Source organism: Pleurodeles waltl, chromosome 8, assembly GCF_031143425.1.
Source record: "Pleurodeles waltl isolate 20211129_DDA chromosome 8, aPleWal1.hap1.20221129, whole genome shotgun sequence".
Taxonomy (NCBI): Eukaryota; Metazoa; Chordata; class Amphibia; order Caudata; family Salamandridae; genus Pleurodeles; species Pleurodeles waltl.
Genome location: NC_090447.1, coordinates 21331960 through 21358381, shown reverse-complemented (window position 1 = coordinate 21358381; position 26422 = coordinate 21331960). Strand labels below are relative to the sequence as shown.

The 26422-nt window shown below is 46.6% G+C and overlaps 1 protein-coding gene across 1 annotated transcript in view; it reads right to left on the bottom strand.

The window, feature by feature from the left end:
- Positions 1-26422, bottom strand: part of LOC138249316 (transient receptor potential cation channel subfamily M member 2-like) — a 328743-nt gene that overhangs the window by 277472 nt on the left and 24849 nt on the right. The window lies entirely within an intron of this gene.

Below are 26422 nucleotides of genomic sequence, written 5' to 3'. Positions count from 1 at the left end.
CTAAAGAAGCCTGAGAAGCACATCGAGGCATATGGTATAAAGATGACTGGTGCCCATAGCACAGAATAGGAAACAGAATTTGTCGTTTATGGGCCTGACTTACAAAGGTAAACTTACACTTTAGTGTATATTTACTTTTTTTTGGCATTCACCAACTAGGAGATAATGGTATGTTTACAATGGGGAGACTCCAGGGCAGAGAAATCTGCACATAAAAAAATAGGCCTGTCCTTTTTAAGTGTGGAAGTCTCCGCTCCAGCTGCTGAGTTTCTGCAGTCATAAACTTTCTATTAACTCCTAGTTTGTGAATACCAAAAAATACATAAACTTACATAAAGTGTTAGTTTACCTTTTTTGAATAAGGCCATAAAATTCACACTGTAGACAGTATCCTGTCAATGTTGCATTTTGTGGGCAGTTGTTTTCACAACTATTGACAGGGCAGGCAAAACCTAGTGGGCTATAACCCAAAGGATTTGTGTGCATGCAGTAGACCAAGAAGGCACACTGTGTAGGAGAGTGGCCTCTTTCTAGCATTGTTACCCCCACTTTTGATCTGTTGTCAGTGCGTTGACTGTGTCTACTGGGATCCTGCTAATCAGGACCCCAGTAGTTAAACTCTCCCCCTTAAATTTTGGTTGTAGGATATTGGTCATCCAGTATTTCACCCACAATTGACATACTGGTGCCCCCTTATAACCCATGGCATTGGGTTTCCAGGAGATCCTTATGGGCTGCAGCATATCTTTTTACACCCCATTGGGAGCCCATGTAAAGGCTTCTACAGGACTGCCTGTGTGAAAACGGGCATGCACCCTTCCACTGCCATTTACACTGCACCAGGTCACTTCAGCCCTATTGCAGGCCTTCCAACCCTGAAGGTAGGGTGCAGAGTACCTGCTGTGAGAACCTGTGTGTGAGGGCACCCCTGCACTAGCAGAGGTGCCCCCACAACATCCAGGACCATTTTCCCGGACTTTGTGAGTGCGGGGACGCCATTTTAATCGTGCTATGTCCAGCTCCACAATGGTAACTGCAATGTGGCCATGTTTGGTATCAAACATGTTGGAATCATACCCCAAGGCTTTTGCAAACATTGGCTGTATGATTCCATGCACTCTGTGGGGCCCAGCTGCTGCCACCTCTCAGACATGTTTCTGCCCTCTTGTTGCTCAAGCAGCTCGAGCCCAGGAAGGCAAAACAAAGGATTTCCTTTGGGAGACGGTTGTTACACCCTCTCCCTTTGGAAATAGGTGTTGCAGGCTTTGGAGGGGTAGCCTCTCAGAGCCTCTAGAAATGCTTTGAAGGGCACAGATGGTGCCCTCCTTGCATAATCCAGTCTATACTGGTTCAGGGACACCCAGCCCCTGCTCTGGCGCCAAACTGATTGTAGGAAAGGGGAGTGTCCACTCCCCTGTCCATCACCACCATAGGGGTGGTGCTCAAAGCTCCTCCAGAGTGTCCTTGGGTTTTGCCATCTTGCATTCCAAGTTGGCAGGGCACTCTGGGAGCTTCTGAGTGGCCAGTGGCAGCAGGTGACTTGAGAGCCCTCATCTGATAGGTGCTTACTTGTTTAGCTGACCAATCCCCCTTTCAGGGCTATTTAGGGTTTCTTTCTTGGGTGGTTCTTGAGATTCGGATTGCAAGACTCCAGCAGGAATCCACTGCATCACCATTACTTCACCTTCTTATGGATGAAACTGAATCTAGAAACTCCAGGAACTCTACAAACTGCAACAAAAAAAAACAAAGACAACTTCTGCAACATTGTATCTTCAGCTTCTGCCAGCAACCTCATCTGTTTCTAGGTCGTGCATTCTCTGAGGATTGCCTGTCTTCAGCCTGCACCAGAAGAATGAAGGATTCTCCCTTGAAGTAAAGGAGTCACTTCCCTGCTTCAGCAGGCAGCGCTCTGCAGCAATAACCAGTGGTGTGGGTCCCCTCTCCTGACAAAGTGCGTGGGTCCGGCAACACAAGTGGTGGAATGGAGTGGTCCCGACAGTCCTGTCATCCAAATGTTCCACTTTTGTGGAGGTAAGAGCTTCCCTTCCCATGCAAGACAGTACCCCGTGCGCTGCATGTTTTGCAGCTGCCAAGGCCTATTGGCATCCTTCCACGAAGTTCTTCATGCACCATGCAACTCAGGCCCCCAGCACTCCTTCCTGCAACGCACAGCTTCCTGAGTGGTTCTCCTGTGGCATGGGATCCCTTTGTTTAGTGCTGCATGGGCATCTTTTTGTACCTTCTTTGTCCCAGTGCTGTGGGACTCCTGTGTGCATTGCCTGGTCTTCTGAGGGCTCCTTGAGTTCCTGAGAGCCCTCTCTGACTCCCCCTCCTGGGTAGAGTCCACCAAGTCCTGCCTGGTCCCGGGCAGTGCCATTTTCTGTTAACTGCGAACTTTGCATGTGCCAATGCTTGCTGGCAGAATCCAGAGACACAAACCAGACTGCAATCATCCTTCCGGCATGGGACATCATCTGTATCAACCAGGAACCCGCATCCATCTTTTTGGGTGCAGTACTGACTATAGTTCTTCACCAGTGGTTCTTCGTTTGCACCTTCATCCAGGTTAGCAGGGGCTCCTGTTCAGCCTGAACTCTTCAGTGCTTCTTGGACTTGGTCCCCTTCTTCCACAGGTCTTCAGGTCCAGGAATCCATTGTTGGTGTCTTGCAGTCTCTTATGGTTCTTGCATAATCTTATTTCTTGTGTTCTTGTGTGTTCTAGGAAAGTAAATGTGATTTACTCCTGCTTTCCTTGGCTCTGGGGTGGGTTCTATTACTTACCTTTGATGTCTTCTAATACTCCCAGCGCCCCTCTACACACTACACTTGCCTAGGTGGGAAACCGACTTTCGCATTCCACTTTCTTAGTATATGGTTTGTGTTCCATCTAGGTCCATTTCTAACTATTGTGATTTTCAATATTTGCACTGTGTTCTTACTGTTTTTACAGCTATTTCTACATACTAGTGTATATCATTTGTGTATTACTTACATCCTAAGGGAGTATAGTCTCTATGGTATTTTTGGCATTTGTGTGACCAAAATAAAGTACCTTTATTTTTGTAACACCGGGTATATTTTTTCATGTGTGTGAGTACTGTGTGGCTACATTGGTATTGCATGAGCTTTGCATGCCTCCTAGATAATCCTTGGCTGCTCAGCTACAGCTACCTCTACACAGCCTGGCTTCTAAACACTGACTACATTTCACTAATAAGTGATAACTGGACTTGGTATACGGTGTAAGTACCTTAGGTACCCACTACAAACCAGTCCAGCCTCCTACACACTGCATTTAGAATGCAATGCTAAAATGGCAGAAGATACACTTGCTTGCCAATAGCGTCAATTATTTAGATGTCCTGCTGGAAGGATCTGAAAATAATCTGGTTCACTTTCACAATGGAGATCTGTAACACCAGGCTCTAAGGAGTCGGATGTTGTGTCAGAGACTTAGGCTAATCTGATTATGGTCTGTGACAAACTGCAATAGGACTACCGCTGCCTGAGCCAAGAATTGTCTTGAGGAGGTCGCTAAAATTGGATTGCTCAAGGCTTCACTGAAGGGCAGCAATAGCTGAGAGGTAGATGGCTGCAAAATGCCAGCAATGAGGTTTACCTTAGTCTACATAGTATGGAGTGGTAATTCCAGGACTTCTGTATCCCTCTGAATCACTACTGTAAACGTGGCACTCTCTTCTGCAGGGGGCAGCAAGTTTAAATCCTGGGTGAACTCCAGAGAAGTATCCAAGCCACTGGAATGTCGCAAGTCAAAATCAAGGCCTGTTTCATATTTAGTTTGGAAGGAGCAAATTATTTGTCTTCTTATGATGGGGAACATGTTCGAACACATGAAAGGCATCAGAATGCTATCGAAAAATGGTCACCATCCTCCAAAAATACAGTTGCTGTGGCAGAGAGACTGGAGGAGAACCCTTGCTAGCAAGAACATCTGCCCTGGTATATTTATACCTTGACACTGGATGATCATTGCAGAGGATAGTACTGGATCCAAAAATGGAGCCATTGATGGATCAGGAACCAACAACACTGGAGGGACTAGCAATGCGGCCCTCATCACAGGGGTGGAGGTACTGCCCAATGCCAGTAACAGAGCTGGCTGACCTGTGACCCAGTTCATTTGATGCCAAAGGAGGGCCCGCCAATGATAGCCCTAATGGACACCCATAGGCATACATGATTCCGGAAGGACCACTGAACCACCAAGGTTTAATTTACTGCAGCATCGGTGATGGAACAAGGAAGTCAGAGTGCACTGGTTCTAAATTAGGCATCAGGTTCTAGTTAGAAGCCAAAGTAGAAAACGTTGACACAGACTGTGACTGCTACTGTGTGACTGCCCCTTGGAGTGGGAGTACCTGGACTACTACCTGGAATACTCTATATAAGATTCCTCACTTTGGGACTCTCCCCAGGTTCCATACTGAATCTGCAAAACTCCCAGCAGGTGGTGGCATTGGTTTCTATTGTGCCTCAATTCTGCCTCTTGACATGAAGATGCAGGGTATCATATAGGTGACACCCCAATGTACTGATGTTTATTAATTCTTTGGTATTTTCCACTTGCTCAGAAGGGGAGTGTGGGTTTACTGATTGAGACCATTTACAGGGTAAGTAAAACTCTGACAAGGTCGCTTCACAGGTTTTGCAGGAGGGTAGGATGTGAGTAAATCTTTACGCTGAGTATCCATCAGAAAGAATGTTCCAAAAGGTAAGTAAGGTTGAAGGGCCCAACTCTGCATTGAAAGTGTTCTGACCTCCCCACCAAATAGAGAAACCTCCCATTCCTGTAGTTCCCAAAGCCAATTACAACCTATGTGTTGGTGGTTCCACAGTGCTAGAGGGCCTTGCCACTTGGCGTGGCTAATGATTTACCCCTGGTAGCCCATCTGGGGAAGGAAAAGACCTTTACCAGTCTTGTCAGCCACTTTTATCGCCTTGATTGACGATGACCTCAGATGCATTCTGCAGGTCCTATCCCATCTGCTAAGCCAGTGGGAAGTCAGGGAAAAAGCTAACGACTCTCCCGGCTCACTAACATGCTATTGGCACCCCGTCAGTGACAATGTTGGGCCAATGGATTCCAAGACTGCTTTAGACAACAAGCTAATCCTGGGCTTGGAGGGCCATGCCACTAGGTACCCAGGGGCCATACCTCTGAGGACTATGACTACACCTGCAGTGGCTGGGACCCTGATGGGCATTTTTACTCACATGGGGTTCCCCAAAGATGTAGTGTGTGACATTTGCACAAACTTCAAGTCTGCCTCCATGAAGTCAATGTGGGATGAGTTTGGAGTAACATAACTTCTCCACCTCACATCACCCCTAGATCCCTTGTTTTCAAATGAATTTTTGGGCCCAAGAGATATGGTCCCTGGAGGCAGTATTGGCTCAGGCAGGAGGTTGCACACCCTCTTCTCTTTAAATGAATCTCAGCCCTGTGGAGCTGGTCCCCAGGGCCTTGTGAGACTCGGGGAGGGGACTGCATGCTCTACTCTCATAAAAAAGCAATTTGTATGGAGATGGAGTCCCATAAGACAGCAATGCACCCGTCTCCAATATTAAATAAAAAATCGAAAGAATTGGTGGCTCCAAGTGGCACCCATGATAGGTGCTGCAATTTGTGGACGGAGGGGATCTGGGGCTCCCCTACAGTCCCGAACAAAAAAAAGCTGGTAGTCCCAAGACACCCACAATAATAATAACAATTGAAAAAAAGGAAAAAAATGAATACTAAATGATCATTAAGTACTCCTTATTTATTACTCACTGCTCCTGACCCGATAATGCCCTAGGGCTTTTTTCAAGTACATATTTTATTGCTGGTTGCTCCACTAGAAAAGAAATCATCACCACCAAACATTTTTGTTATGTTTCTGGTGGGCGCATGGAGTGCATTATCTTCCCAGCAATAATAAAAAAAAAAATTAAGTCTCCTGGGGCATTAAATCCATGACCCAAGGATCGCTTTTTAAAAGTACTCTGAGCTGGAGCTGTATGTTCTTTGGCTGGAGTGTGGGGATCTCCTGTAGTTATTGCACTCTGTGCCTTGAAAAATGTTAAAAGATTGAACAAAATGTTAATGTAATTTTCCTAAAAAGAGAAGTATATAACAAAAATAATTTTTATTAGTCACTGCAATGTGTGAATGTATGAAATATACATTTGATCATAGTTATTGGTTGCTTTTTGACAAAGCCAATATTTTTGCCTTACTTGAAATGACACCCTTTATATTGATACAGATAGTGAGCCATGCTGCGCTGTGTAGGCAGCAGGGAATAGGTGTGGACCCTGGCACGTGTTGGGCCAGGGCCGTCAACTTCCCGCTGTACACGACCAAAGGTGTGCTAAGCAGGACATTTGGTGCCAGCAGGTGATTGGGTGCAGGGTCTGGCCTATTGGCAGGCTCTGCACCAACTCCCTGGGCCAGGCCCTGCTACCAATCTCCCACCATGGATGGCCAAAGGCCATGCACAGCAGCAAGTTGGGTCCAGTGTGGGGTTAGGTGCAAAGCCCTACATCCAGCCCCATGCATAAACTCACAAAAAAAAACAAAGATTAAAGTAATGCTGTGTTTAGAGATAGTAATCATATCTTATTTTACATTAAAAAGTCTTACAAATAAACTGAAAAAAACAAAGGGGAAAGGGACGCTATATTAGGTGGCAATGTCAGTCAAAACGTACAGTTTTAAATGAACAAAACCATTGAAATTTACCAGCTACTGTTATTTGATGTGTAGGAGGCTGGCCTGGTTTGTAGTGGGTACCTTGGGTACTTGCACCTTATACCAGGTCCAGTTATCCCTTATTAGTGAAGTAGGGGAAGTAGTAGAAAGTTAGAAATTACTTCTAGGTATACACTATGGTGGTCATTCTGACCCCGGCGGTCTTAGACCGCCGGGGCCAGGGTCGGCGGGAGCACCGCCGACAGACCGGCGGTGCCCCGCAGGGCATTCTGACCGCCGCGGTCAGACCGGCAACACTGGCGGTCTCCCGCCAGTGTACCGCCGCCCCTTTGAATCCTCCAAGGCGGCGCAGCTCGCTGCGCCACCGAGGGGATTCCGACCCCCCCTACTGCCATCCAGTTCCCGGCGGTCCGCCCGCCGGGAACCGGATGGCGGTAAGGGGGGTCGCGGGGCCCCTGGGGGCCCCTGCAGTGCCCATCCCACTGGCATGGGCACTGCAGGGGCCCCCGTAAGAGGGCCCCTACGAGTATTTCACTGTCTGCTTGGCAGACAGTGAAATACGCGACGGGTGCAACAGCACCCGTCGCACCTTCCCACTCCGCCGGCTCGATTACGAGCCGGCTTCATCGTGGGAAGGACGGTTTCCCCTGGGCTGGCGGGCGGCCTTTTGGAGGCCGCCCGCCAGCCCAGGGGAAACCTCAAAATACCCACCGCGGTCTTCCGACCGCGGTACGGTATTTTGGCGGCTCCCGCCGGGCGCACGGTGTCCGCGCCCGGCGGGAGTCAGAATGACCCCTATGTATGCTCTAAGAATTGGAGCAAGCTTGTCTTGTGAAATGCACCACTAACCAAGTGGTAAAGCAATTGCAAGTACTTATCCCACCACTACACCACCAATGTAGGAGGCTGGCCTGGTTTGTAGTGGGTAATGTGGGTGCTTACACCTTATACCAGGTCCAGTTATCCCTTTTTAGTGAAGTGGTAGTGTTCTAGCAGCTTAGGCTGATAGAGGTAACTATAGCTGAGCAGCTTAGGCTGAACTGGGAGACATGCAAAGCTCCTGCATTACCACTTATAGTTACACAGTACTTATACACAAGTAAAGACAATACTCAGTGTTACCAAAAATAAAGGTATTTATTTGGGTGACACAAGGCCAAAAATATCTTAGAGACAATACTTCTTCTAGAGGTAAGTATTATACACAATATATTCACTAGACACAAAAATGAGGTAAGTAATTAGACATAGGACAGTGCAAACAATAGGAAATGCTATAGAATGCAATGGGAGAAAATAGGTCTTGGGGCAACACAAACCATATACTAAGAAACTGGAATGTGAACCACAAATCCACCCCTAGACAAGTGTAGGGTGTAGAGAATCCTTAGGAGAGTACGAATACAGTAAAGGTTAGTAAATTACCCCACCCCAGAGCCCAGAAATGCAGGAGTAAAGTTCAGGAGATGAAGAAGATGCGGTGCACATGGGTACTGTTGCTCTCGGGGAAGGCAAGGTCTTATCTCCTCCAAATTGGGACATCAGGACCTCGGGACGGTCTGTGTAGATGGGGTCCACCCTCTGTGTACCAAGGAGCACACTCGTTGCCAGGAGGGGAGTCCAAGAGAACCGGTCATTATCTTAAAAGGTGCCTGCATGGGCAGGGGAGTGACTCCGTCACCCCACAGGAGATTTCTTCGGTTCTTCTGGTGCAGGGTGAAGACAGGGAGTCCTTAGAGCGAGCACACTCAAAACTGTTGCAGTTGCTGGCTGGAGCTGAAGTTGCAGAGGAAAAGTATCCCTTTTGGATACTTTATTGCTGTTACAGTGGTTCCTGGAGAAGGCTATGGTTGATCTGAGGATGAAGTAGTAGTTGCAGAGCATTCCTGCTGGAAACTTACTTGCAAGTAGAATCTGAAGAGATCCCACAGGAGAGACCCTAAATAGCCCTGAGAGGGGCTGCTCAGGTAAGGACCTATCAGGAGGGGTCTCTGACGTCACCTTCCGGCACTGTTCACTCAGAGGCCTCCATAGTGCCCCCAAACCTTGCAAAGCAAGATGGCTGAAGTCTTGGACACACTGGAAGAGCTCTGGGCACCACCCCTAGGGTGTTGATGGACATGGGAGTGGTCACACCCCTTTCCTTTGTCCAGTTGAACGCCAGACCAGGGACAATGGGTCCCTAAACTGGTGTAGACTGGCTTATGCAAGGAGGGCACCAGCTGTGCCCTTCAAAGCATTTCTACAAGGGGGGAGGCTACCCCTCCCCAGCCTGTAACACCTATTTCCAAAGGGAGAGTGTGTAACACCCCGCTCTCAGAGGAAATGCTTTGTTCTGTCTTCCTGGAAGTGAGCTGCTCAGCCCCCAGGAGGGCAGAACCCTGTCTGTTAGGTAGCAGCAGCAGTAGCTGCCTTGCAAGCCTCAGAGAGCTGGTTTGGCAGTACTGGGGTCTATGGTGGAGCCACCAGGATGCATGAATTGGCTCCCCAATACCAGATTTGGAATGGGGGACAATTCCATGATCTTAGACACTTTACATGGCAATATTCAGAGTTACCATTGTGACGCTAGATATAGATTTCTACCTATATGTAGTGCCCGCGTGTAAGGGCGTCCTCGCACTCACAAAGTCCCGGGAATTGGCCCTAAACTATGTGGGGGCACCTTTGCTAGTGCGAGGGTGCCCTCACACTTAGTAACTTTGCACCTATCCTTCAGTAATTGAAGGTTAGACATATAGGGGGTCATTCCGACTCCCGCCGGCCGCGGTAACCGCAGTGCCAGCGGGAGCCGCCAGAATACCGCTGCGCGGTCAGAAGACCGCCGCGGTTATTCTGTGTTTCCCGCTGGGCGGGCGGGCGACCGCCAGAAGGCCGCCCGCCCGCCCAGCGGGAAACCCCTTTCCACGAGGATGCCGGCTCCGAATGGAGCCGGCGGAGTGGAAAGGGTGCGACGGGTGCAGTTGCACCCGTCGCGAATTTCAGTGTCTGCTATGCAGACACTGAAATTCTCAGTGGGGCCCTCTTACGGGGGCCCCTGCAGTGCCCATGCCATTGGCATGGGCACTGCAGGGGCCCCCAGGGGCCCCACGACACCCCTCACCGCCATCCTGTTCCTGGTGGTCGAAACCGCCAGGAACAGGATGGCGGTGAGGGGGTCGGAATCCTCCATGGCGGTGCAGCAAGCTGCGCCGCCATGGAGGATTCCTCAGGGCAGCGGAAAACCGGCGGGAGACCGCCGCGGTTATTCTGTGTTTCCCGCTGGGCGGGCGGGCGACCGCCAGAAGGCCGCCCGCCCGCCCAGCGGGAAACCCCTTTCCACGAGGATGCCGGCTCCGAATGGAGCCGGCGGAGTGGAAAGGGTGCGACGGGTGCAGTTGCACCCGTCGCGAATTTCAGTGTCTGCTATGCAGACACTGAAATTCTCAGTGGGGCCCTCTTACGGGGGCCCCTGCAGTGCCCATGCCATTGGCATGGGCACTGCAGGGGCCCCCAGGGGCCCCACGACACCCCTCACCGCCATCCTGTTCCTGGTGGTCGAAACCGCCAGGAACAGGATGGCGGTGAGGGGGTCGGAATCCTCCATGGCGGTGCAGCAAGCTGCGCCGCCATGGAGGATTCCTCAGGGCAGCGGAAAACCGGCGGGAGACCGCCGGTTTTCCGTTTCTGACCGCGGCCATACCGCCGCGGTCAGAATGCCCTTTGGAGCACCGCCAGCCTGTTGGCGGTGCTCCCGCAGACCCCGGCCCTGGCGGTCAAGGACCGCCAGGGTCGGAATCACCCCCATAGTTGACTTATAAGTTACTTAAGTCCAGTGAAAATGGCTGTGAAATAGTGTGTGCACTATTTCACGCAGGCTGAAATGGCAGGCCTGTGGAAGGGTTTGTCTGAGCTCCTTATGGGTGGCAAAATAAATGCTACAGCCCATAAGGATTTCCTGGAACCCCAATGCCCTGGGTACCTAGGTACCATACTAGGGACTTCTAAGGGGGGCCCAGTGTGCCAATTGAAATTGGTAAATGAAGTCACTAGCCTTTAGTGACAGATTTAAAAGCAGAGGGAGCATAAGCACTGAGGGTCTGGTAAGTAGGGCCTCAGTGACACAGTCAAGCACTACTGACAACACACACATTAGGCAACAAACTATGAACACTGGGGTCCTGGCTAGCAGGTTCCCAATGAGACAGACAAAAGACATTGAGAAATAGGCTTTTATCTATGAGCACTGGGGTCCTGGCTAGCAGGATCCCAGTGACACAGTAAAAACACACTGGCATACACTCACAAACAGGCCAAACGTGGGGGTATCCATGCTAGCAAGAGGCTACTTTCATGTAACTATAACTTGTGCCCTAAAGTAACTATAACTGAAGACATGCACTGCTTATGACCTCTCATATTACACCACTCATTAATGTTATGACTGCGATATCTGAAATTACATCATTGATGACAACCCTGTGCATGGCAAGGGTGTGAGTTATGGTTGCTGTAGCAAAATAGGTACTCCTGTTTCAATCAGTTTGATTTTTCGCTTTTTGGATCATTCGATGTTGGACTTCTTACTGTGGGTGAGTCTCACAACTGGTGTCCCACCCACAGTGATCACATTATAAACATAGTGTTTTTACCGTGAGTGCCCACCTTTTAAGATAAGGACACTGCGATGCAGCAAGGGTGAGAGGGACTTGGCTGGTTATACGTGTGCACATTTGTGAGCTCATGTGAGGGCTGAGCATGTGCCGTACGGTTCAGACCAGTACCTGTGCACAGGTAGCCTGGTACGGGGGGCTGCAAGGTTAGTTGATAAGCCTGGTACGGGGGGCTGCAAGGTTAGTTGATAACCTGGCAAAGGTGCTAAATTATTAGTGGGCACCCATAGGTTAAATCAGTGTGGTTTATTGTTTTGTCTGCAGTGACACTGTATTATACACATCATATCACTTCCTGTAGGCCTACTAAGTCCAGTAACGTATCAAACTGGGGTGAAACATGTGTGCTTAGTTTGAATGTACAAGTCCCAAGCAAATATGTGTACACCGTATGGGACATTCAGAGTTTTAATATTTCTCCAGCTCAGCTCAGCATCAGAGCACAGACCTTTTGTCACAGGTCTGGACCATGTTAATTATACTGCTCCCTGGCAGAAAGAAAAAAGGCCTCCCCACACAAAAGGCTTCATTCAGCTCCAGAGAAGAAAGAGGTGGGGAAGAAATCTGCATCTGTTAATTAACTGTGACAATGTACCAGATTTGAGATACTGAACAAAGGCAAAGCCCGGACTGCTGGAACCAACACAGGAGGAGGCTCCCTTTGACATTTTGGTGGGAATGTCCCTGGCATTAATGTAAACTAGGGATGGAGCTGAGATGTGAGCAAGGAACACTTGATGGTATCATCTGGATTTGCCCCAGCATGCTGTACAGGGGCGGAGTGGTGATATGGCACCCTGGCGTTTAACCCGCAGTTACAATGTCTTACACAAGTGATAAAAAGAGAGTTGGACACTGCAATTGAATGCTGCTAACACCATGGACAAAAAGAAGGACAAGCTCCCTAATGCCCTAATGGACTAAGGACACTGCCTACAGTTGACCCTAGGACCAGTGGGTCTCTCCAGGACCAGGAAAGCTGGTTCCCTTGAACCCTAAGGACCAATTGGGGGAAGATTTGGACTTCTGCTACCAAGCATGAAAAGAGGAGCACCAAAGACCAAGGAAAAGTGAAGGGCTGGAACAGGTAGCCAATGGCAACCGCTCCCAGCAAAGTGTGCCATTGTAAAGGCCAGGAGGCCTACTGGAAGGGCTGCAAGTAAGTAGAGTTCTACACCAATGGAGGTGAAGTACGGCCCCAAGAACAGCAAGGAGGTGCAGACAGACAATCAAGCTCACCCACAAACCAGCAGGAAGAGGACAAGGCCAAGGAAGGAGAACTTGTGCATAAGACAGATGAACAACACAGCCCAAGCGGAACAGATGGAGGATGAGTACATCACCATTGACTCTGAGGATGAAGACAACAACATAGAAGAAGTGAGGCACCCAAGACTCACCTGAGATGTTCATACACAAAGCACTACAAGATATTCATCATCAACAGAACATGATGATGGTCACAGGCGCCCCCACAGAAAGAGGAGCCATATGGATGGTGGTTCCAGATGTAGAAACAGAGATCCTCATCGAGGACACAGAAGACAACAAAGAAGAAAGAGGTGAGGTCTAGCAGGCAGCTCAACACCCCAAGTAAAGAAGGTTAATGCCCTTACCTAGTAGCAGTTTAAACCCAGTCACTGATAGCCTGCGATGAGACAATGGCTATATCATTGTTCACCATAAACATCAGGATTATGAAGGATTAGATCAGATGTGTTGATACATTGCCCTTTGGGCCACTGAGAACCAAGATATCTGCTTTCTGCAAGAATGAGAAATTCCACATGCAGAGTTGTATAGTCAACTCGAACAGTAGTGCATGCTGGGACATCTTTTTGGCCTGAAGGGCTCATCAGGAGTCACCATTCTGATTCCGAGGAAGCATTTCACAACCAAAAAGTTTATTGAACAGGTCAGCGGCAAAGTGAAGGTTGGAGACAGCTTGTGGTCTGGTGAGCCAGTTAGGCTTATCAGCATCTATGCCTCCCAGAGAAAGAAGAATGAATGTGCAGGATATTCAGGTTCCCCAGGCTGTAGTTCGTGACCTCAAAGACCATCCTAATGGGTGGTGATTTCAATTGCATAGTAGTGTTGGATGGACGTAGTTAGATCAGACTCTCTGGGGATGGACATGAAGTCCAGGCTATTGGTAGAGATGATGGATGAGGAATCCCTGCAGCATATCATAAGGAGCATGGTGCCGAATGCCAGGGACTTCTCCTGCAGGTGGACTGACGGATCTGTGCATTCACAAATCGAGGTCCTATTCACCACCCCAAAGGTGAAGCCTGGTTGCCATCCACTTCTCTGATCACAACCCAGTCGGCTTCGAGGGTGAACTTTAAGGGAATTTGCCCGCTGGTCCTGGTTCGTGGCATCTGAATTGCTAGCTATTGGAAAATAAGGACTTTGTGGTGAACATCAGTTGTGTATGTAGAGTGGAGGGACATGATGAACCTCTTTTACTTGACCTGCAAGTGGTGAGAATGGGTAAAGGACAGGTTACAGAGCTTCTTCCAGGAAGCAAGCAGAGCTGCTGCACAGGAAAAGAAGAGTGAGCTTTTGAGGCTGCAAAGCAGCATGCACTGACTGTATGAAATTGAGCTCAGGGGATGGGATATGGATGACGACCAGGAGGAAACCCAAAGGGCTTGCAGAGCCTTCAGGGAAGAATTTAGGAAAATTATCTTTCACACCAGAACGGACATCCTTGAGAAGGACAGGATATTAACCCCATCTTCTTTAAGAAACTTCACTCTGCCTACACCTCGCTGGTACAGCTTCAGGACTTGGAGGGACACCTCCACAGTGGAAAATAGCAAGTCATGAGGCTGACTTTTATGGTGATCTTTACTCACAGAAGTCGTCAGGGAGATCCCAGGTGAACAGCTTCCTGGAGGGGATCTTGAGGTCAATGAATCCGGAAGAGAGGGCCTGAATGGCCCTTCATCCTGGAAGAGCTGCAATTGGCCACTACGACTTCCAAGAGAGGCAAGATCCTGGGATGTGATGGTCTCCCAGTGGAACTTTATGTCAAACTGTGGGACCTGATCTGCCCAGCTAGACCTTTTTGAGGAAATGGCGGGCAAAGGCAGTATGTCATTAATTCTTGTGCGAAGGCATGATAATGCTTTTGTATAAGCAAAAGGGAGAGAAAGAGGGCCTCAAGAATTGGAGGCCCATCTCCAGCATCCCTGTGGACTACAAAATCGTAGAAAAGGTAATGGCCAACTGTCTAAAGAAGGTAATAGCGAAGATGGTTCTCCATGACCAGTTCTGCAGAATACCGCGCCAACAAATCGTGAACAGTCTTGCCTTGGTTAAGGACCAGGGTTGGGCAGAGCTCTCAGAATTCTACTATGTTGAATTCCACAGAGTTATCTAAAAACTCAGTAAAATCCTGGGGAGTTCCACGTGTAGCAGAATGTCACCTGGTCTATTACATATATCACTTTCAGATTATCAGACAGCGATGAGAAAGAAATTCTTCAATATGATTAGCAGAAGTGAACCAGGACTACAACTCCAGGGGCATATTTGGTTGTGAAGAACTACTCATTTAAGTGCACTTCAACCTTGGTGACATGAGACAGTCTAGAAACCTTACTGCAGAAAATGATGTGACAACTGGCTGTACATCCCAAATGTACTATAGCAAGTCATGTAACATGTAGTGGATAATGTCACACTTGCAACGCATGCTGTGTGTGTGACATTAGGAACATACTCACTCACCTGCTGGTACAAGTTAAGATCCTCATCCTCCAGCGCTCCCATGGCAGGCGGCAGATGGTGTGTGGTAGACAAGGCTGCTGAGTACTAGCTGGGGGTTGCAAGAGCTAGTGGGGAGCAGACCCTCACCCCGTGGGAGCTCAGAAGCCGCAGTGCTCTCAGCCAGCTCTAGCCCAGCACCATGACCGACAGTGATAGCACCTCCTTCCCAGAACTGGAAGTATAGAGCCCGGCACACTTCTAGAGCGAGGCTTGCCATGAATCTCCAGTTTCTGCCCACTGCATTAGGATTCAATTTAGGCATAGGATGAAAGTTTTTGAAAAACTGTTTTTCAAAAAGGTGGATGAGTGGTGATGGCATGCCGGTGAACTCCATTCCACCACCAGGTGGCGGAGTTTTTTGCTAAAGTGCCAAAACTTTGTGAACTTCACCAGCGGAGCAGAGTTCACCACAGCACCCCTGTTAAGGACACAATCGAGTATGTCATAAGCCAAAAGATTCTGCTTTCCTTGGTCAGTCTAGACCAGAAAAAGGCATTGGACAGCATCTCCCATGAGTGCATGGACCGGAAACTCAAAGCGCAGAGATTGAGTGACTTCTTTTGGGACGTGCTGACCATAGTGAATAGCGATAGCTCTAGCAATGCGTTGGTTAACAGATGGAAAACCGACCTCTTCCCTGTCTGGTCAGGTGTGAGGTAGGGTTGGGCAGAATTTTTAATCCCACTAGCGGAATTGGAGAAATGTAGTGATCCCAGATTACTAATGCATTCCACGATTTAACTCCCCCGGAGTAATCAATCAGCACTGCAAAGAAAATTACCTGCAGACAGTGATCATAATAAAAAAGTACTCCTCTCAAGATAGCCACCGCTTTATATCGACTTGAAAAACACCTGCCCCTAGTCGACGTTTGAGGCCAGAGAACAATGCCAGAGCTGAGGTTCAAGTCAGAGTTACACGCATATTCTTTCTAAACAATGGAGCGAGTTCAGCATTAAAATTGTTAAAGATTTCTCAGCTTATCTGCCACCTTCCAGCTTATTTCCTTCAATCTTTATTGAGCTTAGTCATCAGCGTAACCTGCGTCTTCAGTCTTTCATAGCAGGGGTGAAAGTGAAGCAAAGTCCCCCTTTTACTCTAAGGGAAAACGTGGCACAAAATTGTGGGTGACATATTTGTGAGATCCAGTGGCTGTGCCTGCTGAGCAGGACACCCAAAGTTTCTTCCTAGCATTAATCTAAATTTATTACATAAAATCATTAATGCCCACTCATCTTGCTAATTCGTAGACAGTGGTTTTATCAGTTGTATAGTGTCCCGCTTGACCACATTCCTGAAGATGTAGTGGTGACTGGATGAGCATCCTGGCCTAGTGAATGGTGAATATGGATGGTTTTACATTAATTATTGACTGAGGCAGGCCTAGATTCTTTGGGATTTCAACATTAAACTCTGGTTCTTGAATTTCAGGAAACAAGCCTTTCTTGCAGTAAAGCTCCCTCACTTTGTGATGCAACCTCTTTCCTGTGGGTAGTAATGACACAAAGGCCCATAATTAAAGAAAATTAGGCGTCACCTTAGCATCATTTTTTTTGTTTACGCCAAAGCGGCGCTAACGTAACTCCTTATTTGTATTTTGATGCTAGACCAGTCTAGCGTCAAACTATCCCAGTTAGCATAGTTTTTAGGAAGCGCCAACCCACCTTGTGTCTCATTGCGACAATGAGATGCAAGGTAAGTGTTGCCTTCCTAAAAATGATGCTAGCCCCAAGCACCATATTTATCTCCCTACAATAAAACCATGCACACCTAGAAAGCAGACCACAAAAATGACTCTAAGAACGATTAGCACCAAAATTTAACGCCTGGTCAGACAAGGCATTGAAGTGCAGTTAGGCACATTCCCATAGGGATGCACCATGGAGTCTACCATGGTGTCCCTATTTTGGGCACATAGATGGCCACCCCATCCCCAACATCACCCCCCTCCCAACACAGAGATACTGCAAGTCGAAGGAGCCTATTCCAGGTAATTTGAGGTCAGTATATGTGTTTCACTATTATGTGCCACTGGGGGCCACTTACATGTGGTCTCCTGGCTGGCACTGTGTCTGTTGGGGTTGTCCTGGGGACACTTCCCAGTGGTGTGCATTGGGGTGGTGGTAATGACTCATGACTATACTTACACAGGAGAAATATTTTGGCTGATTATGCATCAAAAAATGACGCTAGGCTGACCAGCACCATTTTTTTACTGCTGTCCAGCCCCGGCTAGCATAATTTTTCATGACGCTAGCCATTCCTTAGTGTCTTTGTGCGTCATTTTTTAAATATGGTGCACAGATGGCTCTAAGGAATGGTGTTAGCTCGTGCTAATTTTTTTGACACACAACTGCGCTAGTGCAGTTGTGTGTCATGTTTTCATAAATATGGACCTAAATGTGTTTTGTTTATTGTATTGTATTGTATTGTAATCGTATTTATATAGCGCTTTATTGCACGTATCGGCATCAGTCTGATAAAGGAGCTGACTTCTTTGGGCATATTTTACTCTGGGGCAAGTGCAGTTCACAATCTGTATCTATGTAAGGCACACTGCATGTATTGTATTGTAATTATAATTGCATGAAGCAAATACTGCTGCAAGTTTATGATTACACTGAGTGATTCATTTGGTTGTCTGTCCTACTTAGGAGATGTTTTCACAATCAGTATCTGTCGAAGGCAAGCTGCACACACAGCCGCACAAGATCCTTTATTGTGATATGACGTGCCACAATGATGCTGCACGTTTACAATTACTCTGAGTGATTGATCCCTTGATTCACATGGTCAGAAATTAGTATTTTCACCTGTCAAACTCAACATGTTTGATGTCCGAACTGTGTTTGAGCAGCTCCGGTTTGGACTCTTCATTTGTGCATAATCTGCAATTTCTATAATATTTAACATAGATGTTATTTATACTTTTAAAGCCATTCCTATTGTCATCTTTAATGACAGATGGTATTGCATACAGGAATACACAACTGAGCTCCTCCTGAAACTGATTAATGAGGGGGGATAGTGCTCTAAAACAGAACACTTGCCCCTGATGCGGCAGAATTATCTCTCTGAAGTTGTGGAGATAAAACATGAGTGACATTGCCTGCTCATCTGTAAACAGTGCCTGCTGCTGTCACTGCTATTTGCATGTGCCACAGTGAAATATATTTAACACGATCTGCGCATGCGTTCTCCTTCCCTTTGAAAACGTTACTCTGCTAAGTTTAAAAACAGACACAGTCCTGTGTCAAAAGAAATTGGACCCAAGTTTTTTTTTCACGACCACATCAACACAAGTGACAGTGCCTCGTCTTTTGATGCTGGCATCAATGAACAAGGAAATCATATCATCCAGTGTCTGTGGTGTACACTGCACTGCATGCTTTTTTGCGAATTTTCTTTGTAAATTGTAATTCACAGAGCCGGAAACACTTCCTCTTTGCTATTTGTTAAATCCAACCATAGATGCACTCAAGACTGCCGTTTCTTCCTCTTGGACATTCCAGTTGAGGTTTGAATAGTTTGGCTAATAGGCGCCTCAGGAAGGAGCCTCTCTGACATGAGACATAAGTTGTGTGCGCCTGGTGACGGTGCAGCACTCGCTGCTTGGCGTATTATTGATACGTTGGAAGGACCACTGCTTTCAGTGCCTGCTGGAGACGCGTCCTTCTCTTTACTCATTATAATGCTGTTAAAAGGGGTGGGTGGAACTCTGTGGAATCGTACAGAGCGCATATGTAACTCAAAATCAGCGGAGTAAAATTCAACAAGTTCTGCCAACCTGTTATTGTTAGGCAGGACCGTCCACTCTCACCTCTCGTGTTCATTTGTGTTATAGAGCTCCTCTTCAAATGCATCAGACAGAACAGAAACAGCAAACAGATCAGCATCAGCAGATCTCCCGTCTGCTACAGAAGGCCACATATGGGAGAATGTCACCTCCAAGTGCCTGACCAACCACCTCAAGGACATTGCTTGGATGGGCATCTAAAGAGCTCTGCCAGTGAGAGCCTCCATGCATGCAAGAGGGTTCAACCAATCCAAGTCCTGCCAGAGAGGATTCACAGCAGATCAGGAATGTGCCAAAGCCTAAGACCTGCTGAGGGCATTAAGCACGGAGCTTGGGACCCTGATATCTGCAGAATGCATCACTGTGGATTGTGTAATGTATGGTTTGTTTCCAGGGATGCAGGCACTCGGAGATCTCCAAAATTGCTGGAGGGTTCTGTGCTGTTTTAAAGATTTTCTAGTAGTAGGGAAGAATGGGGCATCGAACCAGGCCTGTCCGAAGATGATCTACAGCCTCCTGTTTGATTACAAGGTAATTGATGTATTAGGCTACAACAGGAGTCTAGGAACCGGTCGGTGATCTGGGAGAGGAACGGACATATGACATAAGATGTAGTAGATATAATGTGATGTATTGTTTTTAACTAACATTACCTTTTCTTTAATAGGTAAAAGGTCATAGGGGTAGCTCAGACACATTTTATCAAGTATGTTACCTACGTTTTACGAGTAAGAGATTTTCATGAAAAATTACCATTGTATGTATCTGAACGAAACACAAATTCTTGAGGAAAAAAACCCTCAATTGGTTGATCCTATGGCTGCATGTTTTGTGGATTAAGTGGTTAAAGAAGGACCAAGACACCTGCTGTTTTATAATGTTCTATTCAAATGTATTGCTGATAGTGGTTTTTCATTCAGAATTTTGCATAAAGACGGCATTGCTTTATTAATTATAATGATTATAATGAAATGTGGTTACTGATGTCAGTGGTAGAGTAATGCATTAGAGCATCTGATACTTGGGGGCATATTTATACTCTGTTTGCGCCGGATTTTTTTTACGCAAATCCGACGCAAAGCTAACTCCATATTTATACTTTGGCGTTAGACCCGTCTAGCGCCAAAGATCTTGGAGTTTGCGTCATTTTTTAGCGTGGACACCTACCTTGCATTAATTATATGCTAGGCAGGCGTTCCCTTCTAAAAATGACTCTAAGGCATGTGCGCCTTATTTAAACTCCCATGCAAAAATGGCGCACGGGAGTGGGCGGGCCTTAAAAAATGACGTCCAGCCGCTTTTGCGTCATTTTTTAACGCCTGGTCAGGGCAGGCGTTAAGGGACCTGTGGGCTCGGAAGGAGCCCAGAGGTGCCCACCCATGCCCCCAGGGACACCCCCTGCCACCCTTGCCCACCCCAGGAGGACGCCCAAGGATGGAGGGACCCATCCCAGGGAACTTAAGGTAAGTTCAGGTAAGTATTTTTTTCGTTATTTTTTTGTGGCATAGGGGGGCCTGATTTGTGCCCCCCTACATGCCACTATGCCCAATGACCATAGTCCCCTGGGCATGGCCATTGGGCAAGGGGGCATGACTCCTGTGTTTGCATGTCAATGGCGTTTGGGCGTAAAAAAAAATGGCGCAAATCGGTTTGAGGCAAGAATTTTGCCTCAGACCTGACTTGCCCCATTTTTTGACGCCCAAGCTCCATTTTCCCCTACGCCGGCGCTGCCTGGTGTGAGTCATTTTTTTGGACGCACACCAGTCAGCTGCGCCGGCTAACGTCATTCCATAAATAAGGCGCCCGCATGGCGCTTTGGAATGGCGTTAGCTGGCGTTAAAATTTTTGACGCACAACTGCGTTGGCGCAATTGTGCGTCAAAAAGTATAAATATGGCCCTCGGTTTTTACATGTGGTTATTTTGATAATGCTAATAGTCCTGCCTGATTTAAAATTACACTCTCCTATATGAAAAATGTCTCATATTGTATGAGAGGCGGGTACTGTGTTTTTTACGTCTGGACCCTTTAGGGGTCAAATGTAATGTCACCAAGAGTATTTCCACCAGCCGTATATATTTTTGGGAAATTATTGAGTAATAATTATTTTTGTATACACACAGAAATGTATTTTAAAAAGTGAGTATAAACACAATTATATTTAGTAACATTGCCACATATTGTGTTGTATGAGACATAAATAGTTTTACCATTGTTGAAACTTGTGTTTTAATTTTTTTTTTTGTCATTAACATCAAGAAAATACACCTCCCACCCTAACACTTAGACTGCAAAATAATTGCTTTTTCCTATAGTATTACAGTGGAATGTAGTGCAACAGCTCCAGAACACCAATGACGTCGGTCCCCTAGCCCTACCATTTGTGCATTTACATTAATGACGTGTGGTGCAGCTCTTTACACAGTGAGTATGTAATGAAGCCACTGGAAGCCACCGGCAATTGGGAAATAGTTATTTATTGTAAGTCCTGGTTAATACACCTCAGCCACCGAACAGATGCTCTTCACCCACTCTCTTTTGAATCAAACTGACCGTCTGCATCTGTTTGAATGTTTGTTCACAACATAACCAACATTCCAAGAGGAGGATACCGCAGAGTGTCAAAAAGATAAATGTGCAGTGCAGGTAATACTGGGAGGGTCAACAGATTTAAAAAGTTATTGCAGAATCCAGTTTTTCTTGAGATTAAGAACATCTCCAGACACCTCCCCCTTCTGTTGATGGTATTTACATTTAGTCCCTATAGTGGCAAACATCTAGGAGACTTATCAGGACACAGGCAACCATATTAGTATATGTAATAAATATATAATAGGTGGAACAACTGACAAGTCAGTTCAGTTATGTTATTCATAAACAAGTCTATGGGGTCAATTCACAAACTGCATTTCATGGTACATTTTGCAGGACTATAAACTTTCCATAAAATACTAGTCACAAACCTAAGTGCGGAGTTTATGCATTTGTCTCTTCAATCTTATTTGTGTACGGACATCTCAGGCCCCACTGTGGAGTCTGTACACTTAAGTATGTGTTTTAGTAGTAATTGTGAGAGGGAAATACTTGCTACTAAAAGGGAGGGCTTTAGGGTGGAGTGATGGAGGGATGAAGAATGGGTCAGGAAAGGTTCTGGGGAGGCATGGACTTACTACTAAATGGGAGTGGCTTTGAAATGAGTAAGGAGGAGTTTAGGGAGGAACACGTACCCACCCAAAATGAGTAAGCCCCTAGTTTCTTACAAACTGCCCTTCCGAAGTTACTGTAGTCAAAAAGGGACCCAAAACAGTAGTAAATTACTCCAGCCCACAGCTGAAATAACTTGCACGTTACAAATGGCCACCCACAGGTAATGCAACACCCTCCTATAGAACATGAGCTGACGCTTCTTTTTGTGGAACCTCTTGAAAGGTGAACAACAGGCATGACAATTTGATGATTCACTTCCTCTTCAATCGTTCTTTCAAAGCAGCATCACAACCTTTAAAAGGCTAATAAAGCTTGCCACAAAAACAATGGTTTTGGTACGGTGGAGTAATGGTAATGCACCTAACACTCAACCCAGATGGCCTTTATGAAGGAGAATGTACAGTTAACTTCTTTGACATAGATCACCTTGAGCTAACATTCTAATGAGAGCCCAGGTCATCAGGGGCATAGATCGGTCAGTCAAATTGGAGATAATATATACATATATATTCTAAACAACTAATAAACCATAAAAACCAAAAAGAAAACCTTACCTTAAAATGAGTTGTTCAGGCAATTGTTATTCAGGCACAATTGTTGTTTAGACAGTAGTTGTTCAGTACTTAGTTGTAGAGACTTTTTAGTTGTTTAGCAGTAGTGGTTCAGGCAAGTAGTGGCTTAGACCTAGTTGTTCAGGATGTTTCCCGTACTAAATACTATACCTAGACAAGTTTTAAAACGTTTCCTACTTTGTATGTGTGCTGTACAGTGCAGTTCACATGCAAAGTCAGAAAAAAAGGAGACATTAACCCCTACGGTGCCTTGGACGAGATCACCTCATCCTGCACCCAGGGACTTGGGGGAGCACTAGCGCTCCCCCCATGGGCTCCACACCCACCCCCCCCAGTGGTGGATGGAAGGGGAAGCCCTTCCCCTTCCACACCTGACCCCCTCGCCCCCCATGTGAGGTCAGCGCGCTTCCTGCGCGATCGAAAGTGAAATGCAAACCATTTTTGCTTTGGGGCAGATCGGCCTATTGATATTAGGCCGATCTGCCCCCGGTGCGGGGCAGAAACCTCTAGGCGCCAGGGACATTTTTTTTTGTGTTTATTTTTTGTTTCTTTGTTTTTTAGAGATAGGGAACGACCCATTAGGCAAGGGTCGCTCCCCTGGGGGGCAAATTGTATTTAGACCATTTCTACCCCCCTTGGTGGCAGATCAGCCGATTTGAGGTCAATCTGCCCCCACGGGGGGCAGAAACCACTAGTCACCGGGGATTTTTTTTTGCGCTAATGTCACGCAGGGGGAGCGACCCCGTAGACAAGGGCCGCTCTCGGGGGGGTTGGGGGAAAAAAATTATTTTAGGCCATTTGTGCAGATCGGCCTATTGTTATTAGGCCGATCTGCCCCCGGGGGGGTAGAAACCTCTAGGTGCCAGGGCAATTTTTTTTTGGTGTTTTTTCTTTGTTTGTTTGTTTGTTTAGAGATGGGGAGCGACCCATTAGCAAGGGTCGCTCCCCTGGGGGGCAACTTGTATTTAGACCATCGGCCGATTCTAGGTCAATCTGCCCCCAAGGGGGGCAGAAACAACTAGGCACTGGGGATTTTGTCACACAAGGGGAGCGACCCCGTAGGAAAGGGGAGCGACCCGGGTGGGCTGGGGGCAATATTTATTTTAGGCCATTTCTGCCCCCCCCTGGGGCCAGCTGAGCTGGAGGCCAAAATCCACAGGTAGGCACGTTGTAAAAAACACCTCTGTTTTCTGTGAAAAAATGTGATGTGTCCACGTTGTGTTTTGGGCCATTTCATTTCGTGGGCGCTAGGCCTATCCACACAAGTGAGGTATAATTTTTATCTGGAGACTTGGGGGAACGCTGGGTGGAAGGAAATTTGTGGCTCCTCTTAGATTCCAGAACTTTCTGTTATCGAAATGTGAGGAAAATGTGTTTTTTAGCCAAATTTTGAGGTTTGCAAAGGATTCTGGGTAACAGAACCTGGTCAGAGCCCCACAGGTCACCCCATCTTGGATTCCCCTAGGTCACTAGTTTTAAAAAATGCACAGGTTTGGTAGGTTTCCCTAGGTGCCGGTGGAGATAGAGGCCAAAATCTACAGTTAGGCACTTTGCAAAAAACACCTCTGTTTTCTGTCAAAAATTGTGATGTGTCCACATTGTGTTTTGGGGCATTTCCTGTCACGGGCGCTAGGCCTACCCACACAAGTGAGGTATCATTTTTGTCAGGAGACTTGGGGGAACGCTGGGTGGAAGGAAATTTGTTGCATCTCTCAGATTGCAGAACTTTCTGTCACCGAAATGTGAGGAAAACGTGTTTTGTTAGCCAAATCTTGAGGTTTACAAAGGAGTCTGGGTAACAGAACCTGGTCACAGCCCCACAAGTCACCCCATCTTGGATTCCCCTTGGTCTCTAGTTTTCAGAAATGCACAGGTTTGGTAGGTTTCCCTAGGTGCCGGCAGAGCTAGAGGCCAAAATCTACAGGTAGGCACTTTGCAAAAAACACCTCTGTTTTCTGTCAAAAAATGTGATGTGCCCATGTTGTGTTTTGGGGCATTTCCTATCGGCGGCGCTAGGCCTACCCACACAAGTGAAGTATCATATTTATTGGGAGACTTGGGGGAACATAGAATAGCAAAACAAGTGTTATTGCCCCTTATTTTTCTCTACATTTTTTCCTTCCAAATATAAGAGAGTATGTAAAAAAGACGACTATTTGAGAAATGCCCTGTAATTCACATGCTAGTATGGGCACCCCGGAATTCAGAGATGTGCAAATAACCACTGCTCCTCAACACCTTATCTTGAGCCCATTTTGGAAATACAAAGGCTTCCTTGATAGCTATTTTTCACTCTTTATATTTCAGCAAATAAATTGCTGTATACCCGGTATAGAATGAAAACCCACTGCAGGGTGCAGCTGATTTATTGGCTCTGGGTACCTAGGGTTCTGATGAACCTACAAGCCCTATATATCCCCGCAACCAGAAAAGTCCAGCAGATGTAACGGTATATCGCTTTCAAAAATCTGACATTGCAGGAAAAAGTTACAGAGTAAAAAGTAGAGAAAAATTGCTGTTTTTTCACCTCAATTTCAATATTTTATTTTCAGTTGTTATTTTCTGTAGGAAACCCTTGTTGGATCTACACAAATTACCCCTTTCTGAATTCAGAATTTTGTCTACTTTTCAGAAATGTTTAGGTTTCTGGGATCCAGCATTGGTTTCATGCCCATTTCTGTCAATGACTGTAAGGAGGCTGAAAGCACAAAAAATCATAAAAATGGGGTATGTCCCAGTAAAATGCCAAATTTGTGTTGCAAACTTGGGTTTTCTGATTCAAGTATGCCTGTTCCTGAAAGCTGGGAAGCTGGTGATTTTAGTACCACAAACCCTTTGTTGATGCCATTTTCAGGGGAAAAACCACAAACCTTCTTCTGCAGCCACTTTGTCCCATTTTTTTTAAAACAACAAGATTTTCACTGTATTTTGGCTAATTTCTTGGCCTCCTTCAGGGGAACCCACAAAGTCTGGGTACCTCTAGAATCCCTAGGATGGAAAAAAAGGATGCAAATTTGGCTTGGCTAGCTTATGTGGACAAAAAGTTATGAGGGCCTGAACGCGAACTGCCCCAAATAGCCAAAAAAACGCCTGGCACAGGAGGGGGAAAAGGCCTGGCAGCGAAGGGGTTAAAAACAACTTCTTTGAAAAGGCATTCATTTTTTGTGCATGCAAAACCGTATCTTCGTTTTTTGGAAGATAGGGTTTTGCATCAAAAAGCATGGGTGGTTGCATGAAAACGTCCATTTAACGTACCCCTTGGCACTAAGTAATGCAAAGTAGCGCTTCACCTCAATTTGTGTTACTTTTCAGCGATTTCTGGGCAAAACAGGTTTTATGCAGGAAATTAAACAATGTTAAAAAGTTTTGTGATGGTTATGCCACTTTTGTGATGGAAGTATAGCAGCAAATGCTTAGAAATTAGTCCAATTATGTTGTAAAATAACCAACATTTTTAAGAGCTTCAAAATGGAGAGAAAGAGAGGGATAGAGAAAGAGTGTGCGTGAGTGTATTTATTAGAGGGGAGTAACACCACACCCCCCAGATGGCCATCCTAACCACAACAGGGACAGTAATGTGCATCAAAATGCAGCCTTAATAAAGGGCAAACTAGAATGTACTGCAGTTTTTGTATAGCCTGGCATACAAGGGGCCGGAGTTCCACTTAACTGGCCCACTGGCAATAAAACATGATGAATGT